The sequence below is a fragment of the Felis catus genome, chromosome D2 (assembly GCF_018350175.1).
Source record: "Felis catus isolate Fca126 chromosome D2, F.catus_Fca126_mat1.0, whole genome shotgun sequence".
NCBI lineage: Eukaryota > Metazoa > Chordata > Mammalia > Carnivora > Felidae > Felis > Felis catus.
This window is the reverse complement of record NC_058378.1, coordinates 6366032-6385794: the sequence shown is the minus strand read 5'-3', so window position 1 is coordinate 6385794 and position 19763 is coordinate 6366032.

The window sequence follows — 19763 nt, the reverse complement described above, 5'->3', positions numbered from 1 at the left end:
GGTAGACCCGAAACCAATGGCAGGTGACCTTAGCAGAGAAGACACCTTCACAAAGAGGAAGGGAAGAAAACACAGTCATAGAGGAGACAATCATGTAAAGTTGAACACAGAGCTCAGAGTTGTGCAGCCCCCAGCCAAGAAACACTTAGAGCCATAAAAGCTGTAAGAGGTAAAGAAAAATTCTCCCAAGAGCATTCCAAGAGAGTGCAGCACTGCTGATACATTGGCTCCCAAAAGAAGCCAGTGCCTCTAAAACTGAGAGGGAACAAGTTTCTATTATTTTTGAGCCACTTCGTTCATAATAATTAGTTATAGAAGCCATGGGAAACTAGCATGGGAGAGTCTTGATTTAAAGAATTTCCACCTCCTTTCCTTCCCTTTAACAAGAATTTGTCTCAATGTTGCTTAGTGTCTCAGTTAACATGGTAGACGTGACTAACTGTGTGTTCCACCTTCCACGAAATGGAGTTGGCTGTTACAAGTGGTTGCCCAGCCAGGGACTATATTTGCTAGTGCTTCTTGCATCCTGGTCAAATGTGTATCTAGTTCTGATCAATGAATGTGAGCAGAAGTGATGATTGTTACTTCTGATGTAAGGAAGTTAAAAAAAAAAGTGCTCTCTTCCCCCTTTGTTGAATCTTTTGCATTGGCTGGATCAAAAGACTCCAAGGTCCTAGCGGATGGTCCTATGATGGCATCGCCATCATAGCTTAGTGAAGCACATGGCACTGTAGAGGAGAGCATACTTCTTGAATAAAAAGTGAGGTTCTGTCCATCAGGAGAGAGGGATGGGGGAAACACAGTGTCTACTTCAACTGCTTGTTCTGTTCATACACTTTGTTACTGGAGTTGCTTTGATGGAATTCAGATATTAAAAAAAATACCTTTCCATGGGATACATTCTCAGTCTCTTGAATAATAACTATAGTATTTAACTGTGATGTATTGCTCAAATGTTAATGAAACACTTTCACTACATACTGATGTACTTCTTACAAGAACCCTGTCATGTAGCTAAAATCAGCTGAGCTAATGTTATAAATGAATAAATTTGATTTCTAATCCACAGTTCCCTTTGCAAGTTTACTCCTATTTATAAATGGGAGTTCTTACCTCCATCTGGGAGACACAAACTTATCAATCTTGGTAAACATGTGCTTTTTTTTTTTGGCTACCCAGTATACCTTTTCCTTTCTTTTCGCAAATGCTAAATAGTTCATGCTAATCTAGTGGGGCCAGGACTTCCGCTATTCTCAGCCTGAGTGCTTCAACTGGAGTTGACACTTTTTCCCATTCCAGGGACGGAGAAATGTCTCATACTGGCCAATGAAAAATAACATTCCTCTAACATGTGACACAATATGGGCCAGTGAGAGGTCCAGAGCTTTCATTGCATAGGGAGAAGTAGAAGAAACCACTCAGGACATCCAAGATGCTAACCATGTGGTGTCTGAGAGAAAAGCCTACAGTGCTGGTATAGCTGATGGTGGGGGAGTATAGTGTGGATCTCCATAAAGCTCCAAGTTTCTGTTCTTCCCTTCTGTTTACAGAGAATAACACCTACATTTTAATTTGGTGAATGTGGGCCTGTGTGTGTGTGTGTGTGTGTGCGTGCGCGCATGTGCATACTGCTAGGGGGGCTGTTAAAGAAGTCTCTTTGGCAGGGGTGGAATTTAAAACATAGCTCTGTATTGTTTCTGCCTTATTCATATTTCTCCTTCATTATAACCTTGAGTAGGGCTATTTCAGATATTGGGTTATGGTTAAGGGCTGTGAATAATCTTCACTGAGTTAATTTCATTTCTTTGGTATGTATATGGCAATTTATCCATCAAAAATTGGTTGTGCTGTTTCTGAGTCCATGCTGCTTTAGTGTTTATAGGCATTCATGGAATTTGGGAATACAAGTTTCCGTTCCTTCCAGGAAAGTGGGATGTTTTTAGTGGCTTGCTTTGCATGGATTCCCTCCTACCTGTAGAACCTGGAAAAGGTAGGTCCTCTGGTTTCTGCCTCCATATGGGCAAGTGGAAAGTATAAAGTGAGGACAGAGATGGAATAGTGTGTGGAGAATACTGTTTAATGGTATACAGACACTGGAACTCTTCACGTCCATTTGCTCCCTGGTTAATGTGTTCTCATGCAGAATATAAGCTCCTTGAGGCCAAGAACCTCGTCTGTCCAGTTCATTTACTACTTAGGCATAGCCAAAGCCATAGTAAACACTAAAGTATTTTCTGAAAGATCATTGAAAGGTGAGGTGAATAAAGAATTCTACAGAAATTAGGAAATAATGCTATAGTAAATTTCCTTATAAAGCCCAGGTTCTTATCATCCTTTAGCCTAATTTAATCGTATCAATCATTAGTTCTTACCAGCACGGGCCTGGTTATTTTACATATTATTGTGTTGGTTTATTCATTCAACAAATGATCACTGGGCGCTTACAAAGTGTTAGCTGGGGGTGGTCAAGTCCCCCTACGGGAGCATTGGAAGATGTGTTTGTTGTTGTTACAATGCTGGAATCTAGTGGGTGGGGGCCAAGCATGCTAAATGTCTTGTTATCTGTTCTTCTATAATGGACATGGACGTTTTAGTCATTATGAACATTGGGTACTTGTCTCGTGGTGACAGTCCTTTCTTGGGGCATGTGTACGAGAGTTTCTCTAGGATAACCAATGGCTTTCAAACTCTTTTAATCATAGCCAAGAGTAGTTAATACATTTCATGTCACGACCCCGAAACACCCACACGTGTGTATGTGTGTGTATAACTGAAACAAAACTTTGCAAGATAATACTATACCTGTGGTATATATTGTGAGCTATTTCATTAAAAAATAATGCTGCCTGTAGTCCATTAACTTGATTTTCAAAAGCCACTCACTGATAAAAGCTCAGTTGAACAAGCAAAGTACTAAGGACACACCTCACAGTGGAAATATTGGGTCTAAGGGTAGCTCATGTTTAACTTTTCTACGATGCGCTAAGCTATTTTCAAAGTTGTCATTCTAACCTACACCTGTTGACAATGGACGAGAAATTCTGTTGCTCTACAACCTTGGTTTTAGTCTTTTTCCCTCTACAGCATGTGTATATCACCCTCTATGCAATTTTGTATCTTTTTTAATGTGTTATTTATTTTTTGAGAGAGAGAGAGAGAGAGAGAGAGAGAATGAGTTGGGGAGGGGCAGAGGGAGAGGAGGACAGAACACCTGAAGTGGGCTTTGTACTGACAAGCTGACAGCAGTGAGCCTCATGAAGGGCCCGAACCTACGAAATGTGAGATCATGACCTGCGCTGAAGTCGGATGCTCAACTGACTGAGCCACCTGGTGCCCCAATTTTGTATCTTTTTTTTTTAACTTAACGTCAATGTGAATAGTTTTCAATGTTATTAGTTGGCCTTAAAACCTGAGATTTTGATTTAGAGCATAATATTTCATTTTAAGAATATATTAGAGGCGCCTGGGTGTCTCAGTCAGTTAAGTGTCCGACTTCGGCTCAGGTCTTGATCTCACGGTTTGTGTCGGGCCCTGTGCCGACAGCTCGGAGCCTGGAGCCTGCTTTGGAGTCTGTGTCTCCCTCTCTCTCTGCCCTTCCCGGGCTCATGCTCTGTCTCTCTGTATCTCAAAAATAATAAATAAACATTAAAAAAGGAATATGTTATCATATACTTGACTTTCCCTGGGATGTTGACATAACTATGCTTCCAAGATTTTTGATAACTCTAATGAGATCAGTAATTAAACTCTTTGACTAATCAATCTCCCACTGCATCCTCGGTCAGATGCTAAGTCTGAGGATTACAAAGTCAAAGAATGTGATCATATTTATGACCGCTGATATGCATGTTCAAATCACACTCCAAAAAAATGTGTACCTGTTGATTTTTAGATGAATCCAGATCTTCCTGATTCTGCCTGGGCAAAATCAAATTTAGCTGAACATACAACATTAAACAGTGGTGTTTTGTTTATGAAACATTGCTCTTAAATAGATTTGGAAACATGTTTTTCATTCTCCATATTTAGACCCGTAAATGTAAACACAAGTAGGGAAAGAATTTCCAGCCTTCACACTATATTAATTCATTTCACTTTAATAGTTGCTTGTCTCACTGTGGAGTAAAAATAACACAGTACTAGCCATTAGATGGCCTGACTTTTAACTGTCCCCCATCAAAACCACGTGATCTTCAGCAGATCATTTAACCTCTCTGAACCTTCGCTCATAGACTAGCGATGCTGAGTTCTATTCTGCTCACCTCCTAGAATGGGTAAGAATTAACTGACTCATGAGAGGGGAAACCATTGACACTGAAACTGATCGAAGGAAACAAATGAAATCGTAAAAAGTTTATGTGAATTTAGCCAGGAGATTTACCACTGGGACATGGGTCCTGAATAAGTAACCCGATACTTTATGGCTTTTACCTGTGAGACGATGCTAATGTCTTTCTTGTCCGTTTATTTTTTTTTATTGAAAGATAACATTAAAGAAAGAAGTAAGCTTCCCATAATTAAAATATATCAGTGCCTGGATCCCAGCAACTTAAGGTCCTGACTTAGCTGGTGTAGGATGGGGGCTGGGCTTTGGTAGATTTTTAAAGCTTCTTAGGTGATTTCAATATGTAGCTGGGAATGAGACCAGAAATGTGCTGTTAGTACGGTAGCCACTGGTACATATGGCCATTTCAACTTAAATTCAAACGAATTCAGTGGTACGAAAAAGCTAGTTCCTCCGTTGCAGGCACATATGTGCTCAGCTATCAAGTGTGGCCAGGGTGGTGGCTGTCCTATTGACCAGCACAAAAGACCTTCTCTATCACTATGGAAAATTCTATTGGCCCCCGTTGCTCTCTCTTTTAATTTATCATCTCTGTTATGTTTTTTTGTAAGTGAAGTAAAATTTACATAGTGAAATACACAGGTCTTACTGAACCATTAGATGTGTTTGGACAAATGTATGTGCCCGTCTATCCAACACCCCAACCAAGATAGAAACATTTCCATCATCCCCTGAAGGCTCCCTCACACCCCCTTCCAGTCACAACCCGTGGTCAACCACTGTTCTGATTTTTACCATAGATCTATTTTGCCTGTCTTTAATTTCATGTAAATTACTTCGTTTAGATTAAACAAGAAACTAATATTCATGCTTATAATAGACATTGCATTGTTAGGTTTTTAGCATAAATGGCCGATTTCAATGTCTAATGTTGATGAAGAAAATTTTCTAAGAATTTCTTTTTCTAAAAATATTTATTTATTTTGAGAGAGAGCACGCTAGCAGGGGAGGGGCAGAGAGAGTGGAAGAGGGGGAGAGAGAGAGAGAGAGCGCGCGCAAGCAGGGGAGAGGGGCAGAGGGAGAGAGAATCCCAAACAGGCTCCACACTCAGCATGGAGCCCAAAGTGGGCTCAAGCTCATGACTGTGAGATCATGACCTGAGCTGAAATCCAGAGTTGGAAGATTAACTGACTGAGCCACCCAGGCGCCCCGCTAAGAATTTCTTAGTGTGGACAGCATTGGTCTTGTACAGCTGACGTAGAAGGAAACTTTTAATGAGAGCAAAATTTTTCCTACATACTCATTTAACCATCAAATGTTTATCGTGGGCTTACTGTATGCCCGGCAGTGTGCTAGATTCATGTTTTCCACTTACCTGTTCGTCTCCTGATATTTGTCGTATCTGAGTAACACCTTCTCTGATGTTTCTTTGCCGTTTTTCCAAATAAGATTATTTTAGGAGTAAACATTTTTATTGTTATAAAAAATGGAGAATGACTATCATTTACATTAAACATAAAGGAATGTTTTTAAAAGATAAGGGGGATATTGCTGGCAAGTCTGGCAAATCCCTAACTATGACGGCGTTCATTCTACGACGTAGAAAATGCCAGATTAAAGGTAACCGTTGTTAAGATTTCAACACATATCTATCTGAAGGCAAAATGTAGAGAACTCTTCAAAGACAGAAAAGACAGAGAAATCAAAGGCAGTGTGGTGAGCAGGTGGGAAATCCTGGTGGCCCACCGAGGTGGTGTCCCAGTACAGCCATGGAGGCTGGATGTCCAGTTGCCAGACCGTGTCATACGAAGGGGTGGGGAGACTAAGAGCAAGACATCCTTCACCACCACCCTACAAAGAAACACACACACACACACACACACACACACACACACTCCCCAGACTCTAAGAACTTCTTTGGTAGAAAGAGCTAGGATGTATGAAGTGTGTGTTTGGATGAACAGAACATTTTGACAGGTGACCAAAACTAACTAAAAACTCTAGGCTCGCCATCATGGTTAATTTTGTGTGTTAACGTGACTTATCATGGGGTGCCCAGACATTTGGTCAAACGTGATTCTCGGTGAGGGTGTTTTGGGATAAAATTCACATTTGAATAGGTAGACTGATTAGAGCAGATTGTCCTTTCAAATGTGGGTGGATCTCACCTACTGGACTGAAAAACACTTAATAGAAAAAAAGACTCAGCAAGAGGAGACTTCACCTGCTTGACTCCATATACATTTATGTATATGTGTATATATACACATACACATGCATACACACATACACACATACACACATATACACACATACATACACACATAGGCACACATACATATACGCACATACACAATACACATATGCACACACATACACACATACACATGCACACATACATATATACACATACACATATATACACAAATACATATATACATGCATACACATATACACATACACAAATACACACACATATACACACATGCACATACACACATACACATGCATACACACATATACATATATACATACATATGTACATATACACACATATACACATAAACACATATGTACACACTCACCTACACACATACACACAAACACACATGCACACACATACACACATACATGCACACATATGCCCACATATACACATAATTATACACACACACACATACACACAGATACATGCATACACACATACATACACACGTATACACAGATATACATACACATGCATATATACGCACATGCATGCACACACATGCACACATATAGACAAATACACATATGCACACACACATACACAAATATACACATATACACACAATACACATATATAATATACACACATACAAATACATACACATATATATATACACATACACATATAAACACATATACACATACATACATACACACATACACATATACACAAATATACACATATACACACATATACTCAAATATACATATACACACATATAAGTACATACACACATGTATATACACATACACACATATACACAGACACACATATACACAGACACAATGCACACACACATAAATATATGTATATACACATACATAGATGCACACATACATACACATGTATGCAAACACATATAACACACATACACACGCACCCACTTACACATATACATGCACATAAACATATACATACACACAGATACACACATACATATACACATACACACATCATGTACACAAACATGTATACACACATGCATATACATGCACACATATACATATACATATACATATACCCACTTCCACATATGCATGCACATGCATACATACATACATACATACACGTATACACACATGTGCATGCACATTGATATCCACACATACATAGACCTACACATGCATACCTGTATGCATATGTATATAGAGACACAATGTTGAAGCTGAGGGGAACAGTTGAATATTCTCCCTGCTCCCTGGCACATGGAAACAGATAGAAACTAGGAGCATGACCTAAATTTACTCAAATATTCCCACTGGGACCCAGTGGGATTGTTGAAAAAACTGAGGCAAAACCCAAATAGTCAGTGATGATTTTGCAGTGAGCGCATAGAATCAAGAATCAAGGGTCCTGTGGCATGTGACTGAGTGACCAGGGGCGAGGTAAGCCAGAAGCCAAGCTGCCAGCATCCAGGGTGACCACGCCAACTCGATGGCATCAGAAACATCCACTCTGGCGGGATCTTGGCTACAGCTGGTCTCCCCCGATCCCGACCTCTCCGGCAGTTCAGCTGAAATGCTCCACAACTGGTTTCTGTTTGCCAGCAGGCTTTGGGAACTCACTCAATAATGTAAACAGGAAAATGACAAGATCAGTGCTGTGGGCTTGTGTCTCTGTGATCAAAGAATGCTGGTCATTTCTTATGGGAACAGCCTCTCCCTCAACACACATGATGGGATGCCTCGCAAGAGTTTACATGTGGATGGCATTTTCCGCTGTGCTATTTGCTCTCTGGGCCAGCTCTCTGCCTTCAAGAGGAGGTGCCTCCCACCGTGAGAAGCAGGTGACATGATGAAAAGGTCCCCGCTCCCAAACGTCCCCCTTTCTCAACAACTGACCACAGAACCTTCTCCTGCCCCTACTTTGAAATTCCAACCAGGAGTCTCCGGGTGTTAGTGACCTCTTCACGTGACTTTGGTTTTGCCTGCCCGCTGGCCCCCATGCATCATTACCAAAGGGTCGGAGAGATGCAGACTTCCATCCCAGCTTTAGCTGGAGTACCTATGGGGTCTTAGGCAACTCAACTGGATCTAGACCCTCAGTTTTCCTTCTCTGTAAAATGGGCATATCATTAGTTCTTAATTCACAGAGGCATTGGGAGGCTTAGGGAGGTATGTTTGCGAAGAATGTCTCACAGTCTTGCAGATGCAAACTGTTTGATAAGTAGCAGACCCATTTTTCATACCTTGGAAGCCCAGAGGGTAGATGGTGTGTGATGGAGAGATGGAGATATTCCTGTTCAGCGCGGATGGAAGAAGGGTTGTGTGTTCAAATCCAGTTGAAGCCAGGTCCATTTTCATAAACTCCCACGTGCTTCTATAAATTCAATCTCACATTTTATAAGACATATTACCGTATACCCACATCCTACATTAAAAATCCTTTTTGAAATGTTTTTTGGCCATATACTATTGAAAATATTTTTTATGACTGCTTTTTCTGAAGTTTTAGCACCGACCACTCATTTAGCTTACGTTACTTAGAAATTTCTGTGCATGCAGTGAGATTCTTTTGAAGTAATCATGAGATCTACAGATTTCAAGGGAATACCATTTTTGTAAACATAATTTTTTTTTTGGTTAGGCTTCATAGATGCAGAAGTTTCCTCCAACTTAAAAAAAATTAGTGTTTATTTTTTTGAGAGAGAGAGAGAGGGATGCAGAGCGAGAGTAGGGAAGGGCAGAGAGAGAGGGAGACCCAGAGCCTGAAGCAGGCTCCAGGCTCTGAGCTGTCAGCACAGAGCCTGACGCGGGGCTTGAACCCATGAACCATGAGATCATGAGCTGAGCCGAAGCCGGACACTTAACTGACTGAGCCACCCAGGCGCCCCACTCCAACTTTTTGTTATGAAAAATGAACACACATAAATGCTGATAAAATACTTGAATTTATACCTTTAGGTGCTGAACCTGGATTTAGCAGTCTATATTTTGCTATGTTTCTACTCTATCTGTACACACAAATATATGTACATGTATACATACTGTATATCTATTTTCCCCTGTTTTGGCTGAAAAGTTTGAAAGTAACTTGCCAGGTATCCTAACGCATCCCCCCTAAATCCCTCAGCAGAAGTTTCCTAGGTAATTGTAACCCTTTTTATCACACGTAAGAAAAGTAACATAAAATTCTCCAAAGTCATTCAATATTCAATCCATTTTCAAATATCTCTTGTAAATGATGTTTTGTAAAGGTATATTTTTAATGCTTATTTATTTTTGAGAAACAGAGCATGCATGGGGGAGGGGCAGAGAGAGAGGGAGACACAGAATCCGAAGCAGGTTCCAGGCTCCGAGCTGTCAGCACAGAGCCTGACGCGGGCTTGAACCCACGAACTGTGAGATCACGACCTGAGCTGAAGTTGGACGCTTAACCAACTGAGCCACCCAGGTGCCCCTGCAACTGACTTTTCTGAGCCAGGATCTGTGAGGCTCCAGAGTGACATTTGGTGTGCCTCTCTTCTTTCAAAGTGGAAACTTTTCCCCCCTCGTGACATTGACTTTTGGCATCACACTGGGGAGCAGACTCAAATCAGACTGAACCTGTGTCCGAGCCTAAGCCTGACCCCTTGGTAAGGATGGGCGCCCCAGGGCTGTCCTTGTGAAAGTGTATTTTCCATCCAGTACTTGTTATTGATCCTTGCCTAAATTATTACACTGGGGATCACAAAAGGGTGATCATCTATTATTGTCCCTTGTAGCTTATTAACGGGTATTACTTCTTTTTCTCTGTCTTTTTCCATCTAGCGATACCTCCATAAATGCAACAATATAAAGCCGTTAAACTTAATAATAAATGAAACTGACACCATGTGGTACAATGGCACATTCTACTTTCTTTTCCTTTGATAGGGAAAGCCACCACATTTTCTCACACATGGTTAGCTCCTGAAAAATTCAGAGCCTCCGTGACACTGTCGTGCCTAGTGGATAAAACAGCCTTGACGTGAACTTTTTCTAAGGACACGGTCAGCATTACACAGCTTGACTTGGGTCGTTCAGCACCGCGAGTGAGGGTGTTGGCAGGTAAGGAAACATTTTGTGCTTAGGGGAACTAAGGGACCCGGGAGGTCTGTCTGAGATCATCTGGAGGGGGAGAAAGGGTGGGACACAGGGAGATCGCAGACTAATCTGCTACCTTCCCTGCTATGACTCAAATCACATCAACACACATTTTATGGGTGCTTCTTCACGTTAAAGACTGCGCAAGTTTTCTTTCTTGCTTTTTGTTTCCAAAGGTTTAAGAAGGATCACTCATTCACTGAGGTCTTTCTTCGTTTATTCATTTATGTCAATTGTTTGCACGTCTACTCAGTGCAGCCCAGGGAAGGTTCTCTCTCCTCTAGGAGACGAGAGCATACCTGAACTTTTGTGGCCAGAGAGAAAGCGTCCTCATGTCAACGCTTGCATTAAGGGGAACCTTCTCTTCTTCTTCTTCTTCTTCTTCTTCTTCTTCTTCTTCTTCTTCTTTTTAATGCATTTTTAAAATTTATGTATTTACCTTGAGAGAGAGAGAGAGAAGATACCAGCAGAGGAGGGGAAGAGAGAGAGATAGAGAGAGAATCCCAAGCAGACTCTGTGCTGTGAGCGCAGAGCCTGACGTGGGGCTCAAACTCATGAACCAGGAGATCACGACCTGAGCTAAAGCCAAGAGTCAGACGCTTAACCGACTGAGCCATCCAGGTGCCCCTGAACCTTCTCTTCTCGGGTCATAATTCTCCCCAGTCTCCCTCAAATGCTATTTATTTGCTTATTTATCTCGCTAATTTGAGTCCTGTTTTGGTTGTCATTTGCTTTCCTGAGCTGTTCTTAGCAGCATCGAGGAATGAGGACTATTTTTAAAACTACTAGCACATTAAAAAAAAAAATTAATTCGGGGTTTATGGGCCTTACTTCAGTGAAAGTGATATTTTGCCCAAATTGTTTTCAGCAGAATTATTTGCTCTGCGGTGGTTACAAACATGATGTAGGTTCAGAACCTTACTGTGCAGGTAAGACGTGCTGTACCTTACGTCTCTCGTGATTTGTAGTTCCTTCATCTGTGAGATGGAAATACGATATCTGGTCCGTATGGGAATAGAAAAGACTATATGTGACGCCTACGTCTCACTGAGCCCACAGCCCAGGGAATGATAACTGTGACCTTGATGTTAGTAATGACAGTGTTCGGCACCTCAAACAATGTTGTGTACATTTATTTTTATTAACAGGCTGTGATGGTAAAACTCTGAGGGATTTGCCTTGGTTTGCTTACTTCTTGGCTTTTTTTAAAAATGTTTATTCATTTTTGAGAGACAGAGAGACAGAGAGACAGAGAGTGAGTGGGGGAAGGGGCAGAAAGAGAGGGAGACACAGAATCCGAAGCAGGCTCCAGGCTCCCAGCTGTCAGCACAGAGCCCGACGCGGAGCTCGAACTCACGGACCACGAGATCATGACCTGAGCTGAAGTCGGATACTCAACCGAATTGAGCCACCCAGGCGCCCCTATGCTTTGCTTGCTTCTGATTTTACTCTGGTGCTGTGTATGTATCAAGTCCGGAGCTCCCGTGGCATTATTTTCTCCCTTAGAAATCTCCGATGATTTTCAAAAGCTCCTGGAATTCTGGAATGAACCCCACGTTCCTGAGGCTGGTGCTCTAGGACCTCACCGGTGGAACCGGATCACTTGGTCTCCTGCAGACTCCTGCGGCATGAACCCACTCCTGTGGGCTCGAACCCACAAACCGCGAGATCCTGACCTGAGCTGAAGTTGGACGCTTAACCGACGGAGCCACCCAGGCGCCCCTCCGTGGTCGCCTCTTGTGAGCATGGCTGGATGGCAGGGTTCCCTGGGGCACCGTTCATTTTCTCGGCACTCGAGCTAGTAAGTTCTCAATAGACGGTTATTGGATAAATAACTGAATGCGTTAAAATAATAATAGGGGCAGCTGGGTGGTGCAGTCAGTGGAACATTCGACTTGGGCTCGGGTCATTGTCTCGCAGTTCGTGAGTTCGAGCTCCAAATCGGGCTCACTGCTGAAGCAGGCTCCGTGCGCAGAGCCCGCTTCAGATCCTCAGTTCCCCTCTCTCTGCCCCTCCCCTCCTTGCCCTCGCCCCCAAATACATACATATTAAAAAATGATAATAGCTAATAGTTTTTGAGTGCTAGGCACTATTTCTAGTGTGTTATGTACATTAGCTTGTTTAATCTTCGTGATAACTCTGCAAGTGATACCGTTACCCCGATGTGGGACCTGGTATCTTCCGTTGGGTCCCGCGGCTCGCCCTCTGCCCTGCTGCACCTGTTGTCTGCCCCCAGCCGGTGGCCCATGATGACCACTCCGGTAGGACCCCCTTTCCTTCTGGTTAGTATGGGTTTGGCCGTTGGGAGGCAGGGTGGGAGAGGGATCATTCGCGGCCCCTTCTTCGTGGTGTTGCCTTGGACAGGCTGGGACCCTGTCCTTCACCATCCCTGGTGGTTTCTTCCCAGCTTACGTGTCACCTGCATGAATAACCCATTTGTGAAGCCCTCTGATTATATCTCGTATGTCACCCGTATCTCTCCAGGACTCTGAATGTAAACTGTGTTACTGGCGAGGAAACCGAGGCCCACGGAAGTGGAGGAATTGCTCAGGATTGCCATCCTAAAATTGTTGACCTGGAGATTTGTTATCTGAACCTGTGGCTCTGGCTACCACGTCGTGCACACAAGGAAGGGCTGCGTTTGGGTGTTGGGGGTGGTGAGGCATAGTGGGTAAGCTCGTCACCGTTGCAGCCACAAAGATCGGGACCCCAAAATTGGCTCTGTAACCTAGTTAGGGGGTAACCTTGGGCAAAGTATCCTGCCTCTTTGACAGAAGTTCCCACATTTGTGAAATGGGAATTTTACCTACCTTAGAATTATTACAAGGCCTACAGTAATGAGCTAAGTTTTCTTTCTTCCTCTCCCTTTCCTTCCTTCCTTCCTTCCTTCCTTCCTTCCTTCCTTCCTTCCTTCCTTCTCTTTTCCTTTCTTCCTTCTTTCTTTCCTTCTTTCTTTTTCTTTCTTTTTCTTTCTTTCCTTCTTTGTTTCTTTTTCTTTCTTTTCCTTTCCTTTTTCTTTCATTCTTTCTCTTTCTCTCTTTCTTTCTTTCCTTCCTTCTTTTCCTTTCCTTTCTTTCTTTCTTTCTTTCTTTCTTTCTTTCTTTCTTTCTTTCTTTCTTCTCCTTCTTCTCTTTCTTCTCTTTCTTTTCTTTCTTTCTTTCTTTCTTTCTTTCTTTCTTTCTTTCTTTCTTTCCTTCTTTCTTTCCTGTTGAAGTATAGCTGATATAATGTCACATCAGTTTCAGGTGAATGACATAGTGATTGGACAACTCTATGCTATGCTCACCACGAGTGCAGCTGCCATCTGTCATCACGGCACTGTTACACTACCATTGAGTATATTCCCTGTGCTGTGCCTTTCATTCCCGTGACTTGTTCCTTCCATGACTGGAAGCCTGTATCGCCCTCTCCCCTTCACGCATTTCTTCCACCCCCCACTCACTTCCCTCTGGCAACCATCATGTTGTTCTCTGTGTTTATAGGTCTGGTTTTGCTTTTTGTTAGTTTGTTCATTTGTTTTTTAGATTCCACTTGGAAGTGAACTCATATGGGATTTGTCTTTTCTCTTATTTCACTTAACATAATACCCTCCAGGGCCATCCATGTTGATGCAAATGGTAAGGTCTCATTCTCTTTTATGACTGAATAATATTCCATTGTGAGTATTTGCCACATCTTCTTTATCCATCTGTCTATAGATGGACTGTTGGGTCACTTCCATATCTTGACTGTTGTAAATAATGCCGCAATAAACATGGGGGTGCGTATGTCTTTTTGAATTTGTGTTTTCATTTTCTTTGGGTAAATATCCAGTAGTGAAATTACTGCATCGTATGGTATTTCTATTTTTAATTTTCTGATGAACTTCCTCACTGTTTTCCACAGTGGCTGCACCAGTTTGCATTCCCACCAAAAGTGCACAAAGGTTCCATTTTCTCCACACCCTCGCCAACACCTGTTGTTTCTTTTTTGATTCCAGCCATTCTGACAGGTGGGGGATGCTATCTCATTGTGGTTTTGATTTGTATTTCCCTGATGATGAGTGATGTTGACTGAGTATCTTTTCATATCTCTATTTGTCATCTGTACATTTTCTTTGGAAAAAATGTCTGTTTAGGTTCTCTGCCCATTTTTTAATTGGGTTTTATTTTAGTGTTGAGTTGTATGCCTTTTTAATATATTTTGTATATTACTACCTCATCAGATAGATCATTTGTGAATTTTTTCTCCCGTTCAGTGGGTTGCCTTTTTTGTTTTGGTGATGGTTTCCTTTACTGTGCAAAAGCTTTTTATTTTGGTGTAGTCCCAATAGTTTAATTTTGCTTTCATTTCCCTTGCCTGAGGAGACCTATCTAGAAAGCTGTGTCCGTGGCCAATGTCGAAGAGATTATCGTCTATATTTTCTTCTAGGAGCTCTATGATTTCCGGTCTCATGTTTAGGTCTTTCATCCATTTTGAGTTGACTTTTGTGTACGGTGTAAGAAAGTGACCCAGTTTCATTCTTTTGCATGTTGCTGTCCAGTTCTCCCGGCACCATTTGTTGAAGAGACAGTCTTTTCCCCATTGGCTATTCTTGCCCCCTTTGTTGTAGGTTAATTGACCATGTAAGCACGGGTTTATTTCTGGGCTCTCTATCCTGTTCCACTGATCTGTGATAATGAGCTAATTTGTGTCAAGTGCCATGCTATCTGGCACATAGCAAAGACTCGGTAATTACCATAAAAGCTATCACCAAGGGGATTATTTCAAAGTATGGGAAACATGGGGAAAGTTTCATACTAGGTAACTTCATTCAAGATGCTTCTATTCTAGGGGAGTGGACATAGTGATCATGATAATGGAAAGAGCAATAGCAATAGAACGAAAAGAATCCTGGGTGGTTAGAACAGACAACTGCAAGCCAAGGTCCCCAAAGATAGGGAAGGAGCATGCGGTTCACGTTTCGTTTTGCGTTTCTTCCATTTTCTCTCTCACTGACTTTCTTGTCTTGGCCCTGGCCGTCTGTCAAGTGTGCAAACAGCCCTCAGGCAGTGTGGCCTGAGCGAACCTACGGAAACCAGTGGGCTTTGGGGTGAACCTTCTTCCCGGCTGTTACTTTGTGTGACAGCTACCGTTGCTTTCTGCAGTGGCCTGCCCGGCCGTTCTGGTAGAGATAGATTGGTGGGGTGAGAGAAGCGAGAGCCGGGATGCTGACTCCAGATGATCCTTGGCTGTACCCTTTAAAACAAAGTCTCCTTTCCGTGAGGCAAATGATACCGTGTGTTTCTTCGGCAGCTTCGTAACCTGAGCCAGAATTGTTTAAGACGGTGCCAGGAAGTGAAAAAATCACGTCTCAGCTGCGACCTCTGAAGAGAGACAGGCAACGCAGAGTGAATAACGAATACCTTGTATGGGCACACATGTTCCCAAGTGTACATCTAGACGATGTAAGGGCAAGGCTGGTGAACGTAGGGCATCCGTGTTCTTCCCACCCCATCAAAAGTACAGACGGTCTCAGGATCTCGAAACACAACACTGAAATTTGCCATCGTTCATTTGATTGCAGTGAGCACATGGAATGTTAATCTTTTCTGCTCTTATTGTTCTTTGGAGACGAGGATCCTACCCTTCTACATTATACCAACGCCCAATGTTTATAACTGAGTATGAAACCAAATGGGATGGGTTTCGGCTTATTGGTTGAATTGATGCTGTTGTCAGTATTTTATTAGCAAGTCAGCATTTTTCCTGAGGACTGTAAATGTAGAGTATTAGCTACATTCTGAATTATGATTTTTTATTTCTTACTTAATGTTGCCTATGGGGACTGTATCAGTTAGCTTTTGCTGTGTAACAAACTACTCCAAAATTGATGACTTGGAACCAACAGTCCTTTTATTTGTTCACGATTCTATGCGTCAACAGTTTAGGCTCAGCTCGGTTGGGATGAGTGTCTTCCTGGTTATTCTGGCTGGGCTCACTCACGTTTGTCATCAACTAGGGGCTGCTGATCTCACACGTCTGGCAGTGGGCTGGCTGTCGGTAGGGATAGTGGAGGCCACTGGGTCATGTCCCATTTATCATCCAGTGGGTTAGGCTGGGCTCATTCTCGTGGTAGTGGTCACGGTGTTCCCAAGGGCAACAAGAAGGCAAGTCTCAGTGTATGGGTACTTTTCAAGTCTCAGCTTGTGTTGCATTTGGCCAAAGTGGCCCAAGCAAATAGAATGGTTAAGCTCACAGTCATTGGGAAAGGGAGTTTTCCAAAGGCATAGATATGGGAAGGCAGTTATTATGGAGAGTTTTGCAAATAAGGTACCACAGAGACACAATTTCAAAACGATAGCGTAGGGTAATAAAACGATACGCTTATATTCACGTAACTTTTCGGAAAGGTTTACCATAATGTAATGGTTCTACTTAGAAATTAGGTGGAGACATTTAATATTATTTAAATTAAATACTATGCTGAACTATGGTTCTTAATGCTATCACTAATAAATACTTCATTTCAGGGGTGCCTGACTCTTGATTTCAGCTCAGGTCATGATCTCATGGTTTTTGAGATTGAGCCCCACATCAGGCTCTGCACTGTCAGTGCAGAACTTGCTTGGAATCCTCTCTCCTTCTCTCTCTGCCCCTACCCCATTCGTGCTCTCTCTCTCTCTCAAAATAAACAAATAAACTTAAACATGTTTTCATAATCACCAAATGATAAAGGTATTACTAAGTACCCCTATTTTACATGTGAGGAAATTGAAACTTGGAGAGATTGTAGAACTTGCCCAATGTCACCACATTGGGAATAACATTTGGGAATAACATTGTTATTTGGGAATCCCATTTGGTGAGCCATAGGATATATTAGTTTAAAGTATATCTAAGAGACTGAGTCTGGAGCCTTCTACAGTATCCCACGTGTATATGAACCTTGTGTTAATATTAAATATTAATAGCCTCTCATGTTCAATCATTACTTTCTTATTTGGAACGTTAGACCACGTATAGCTATAAAACTAAGAATGCGCTAACATATTAAATTTCCCATTGAGGGCATCTCTCTAATTGATTCTCTATTTTGCTTTGACTGGAACTAATTTCAAATGCAATCTAAACTCCAGTTTGCAGAGAGGTCTTATAATTGTTCTTACGACTAAATAATCAAAACTTTTCCAGCACTATCCATTGAGTTATGTCATTAACTCGGAGGCTGAATTACCCAAACACAAAATTATTGGATAGCCTGCACCTCGTATCTCTTCACTGATGACAAAAAGGTGTCTCTACCAAATCTCTGTGTATGTCATTTATCATTTGTTTTGATTTAGAGTAAAAGGCTTCATCTGAGGGAGGAAGGTTAAGTTCTACGTATTGAATGTATATCACTTCCACGTCACTCACACATATCACACGATGAGAAAAGAATAGTACTGGAAATCCTGTGGGAAAAAAAAGAATCTTCAAAAAGATAGCTCAAGGAAATGAGAAGCAGGTTTATGTCTCACTTGATAACATTCTTCTCTCTTTTCCTGAATGGTGTCTGAGAAAATATTAACTGTCCCGTCCAGTCATTGAATGATAACTTTTAGATTTAGGCGCAGTGCGGATGACTCATTAATTCTGTGGTTTCTCTGCTCTCTTAGAATTCACTTGACATCAAAGAAAGAATAAGGCCCGGTATGAGGACTGGTGGTCTCCAGTTGAGTTCCTGAAGACTCTGTGAGACAAGAGTGCAGAGAAGGGAAGGAGCATTGCGCTGGCTTCTTCTTTCGGGGTTTTATACCTTCTTTGGGTTTTATACCTAACTCTGTTTCACGATGAAGCCCCTTAAATTAGTGTGGCAATATGACACGAACTACTGGTCTACTCTCCCCATGGGCTTACTGAAGTCGGATGCATAAAAAACATAACATAAAAAACATGGATAAAGCTTTGAAATGTTTCACGCGAGAATTCACTTTGATGATTAACTTTAGCAGCCACTTACACAGTGGATCGCGGCTGGTGCCACTGTCAAATCTGGAGGCAGTTTTGGTTGTTACAAGCCGGGGTGAGGGGTGCTACTGGCATCTAGCGCGTAGAGGCTGGAGATGTCGCAAACCATCCTACAAAGCACAGGGCAGTCCCCGCAGCAAAGAATTATCTAGCCCCAAATGTCAGTGGTGCTGATGTTGATAAAGGGCTGATTTATGGACTATGTGTGTTGCACTCGTTCTAATGTCTTAATTTATGTGCATATATAGCCATTGGTGTAGATGGCTGTCTCTTGGGGATATTTTAGAAGGGGCGCGTGTGTGTGTGTGCGCGCGCCATGCAGGGGATTAAATTAGGTTATTTCTGAAATCCATTACACTGTAAGATACTATGCTTCCCATCCATTTATTTAATCCTCTCGAGGGCAGCCGTACATAAGAAGCCCAGGGAGATAGTGCAGACCCGCAGCTCTGAAGCTAAAGCCTGAAGGGCATATCTTAGGATGGATGGTTGCATCAGGGACAGGGTTGCCTGCTCATTCCTGCTCATGCCGTGGGTGAGTAGTCTGAGGTAAGGGGAAGGCCAAGGGAAGGAGGGCTTTCCAGCCCTTTCTGGATAGTGTTTATCAGTCAGGCTCGGTCATTTTCTTCATATTTGCATATTTCAAAACGGAAGTGCCATAATTTGGAAAGAATTAGCTATGATCTGTTACCTTAATTGAGGCGACAGTTTTATGGGTGTGTGTACCTGTCCCAATTCATCAGATGGTACAATTTGAGCAGTCCTTAATCACCTTGTGAATGCACCGCACACATGGGCACACTCTCATCCTAAAGAGTTCCAACAACGTATACCTGGTAAAACACGACCGTTCTCCTTCCCTCTTCCCTCCCGTGGTCCCGTGGTCCCCCTTCCCCCTCCCCCAAGGTAACAGCTGGTAACAACGGATCTAAGGGGGCCTGGGTGGTTCAGTCCGTTGAGCATTCCTCTCAGGTCATGGTCTCCTGGTTCGTGCCCTCAGGAGCATGTCTCAGGTTGAGCCCTGTATCGGGCTCTGTGCTGACAGCTCAGAGCCTAGAGCCTGCTTCTGATTCTGTGTCTCCGTCTCTGCCCCTCCCCTGCTCATGCTCTCTCTCTCTCTCTCAAAAATAAACATTAAAAGAATACATATGCATGTGTTTTAATATAACATTAA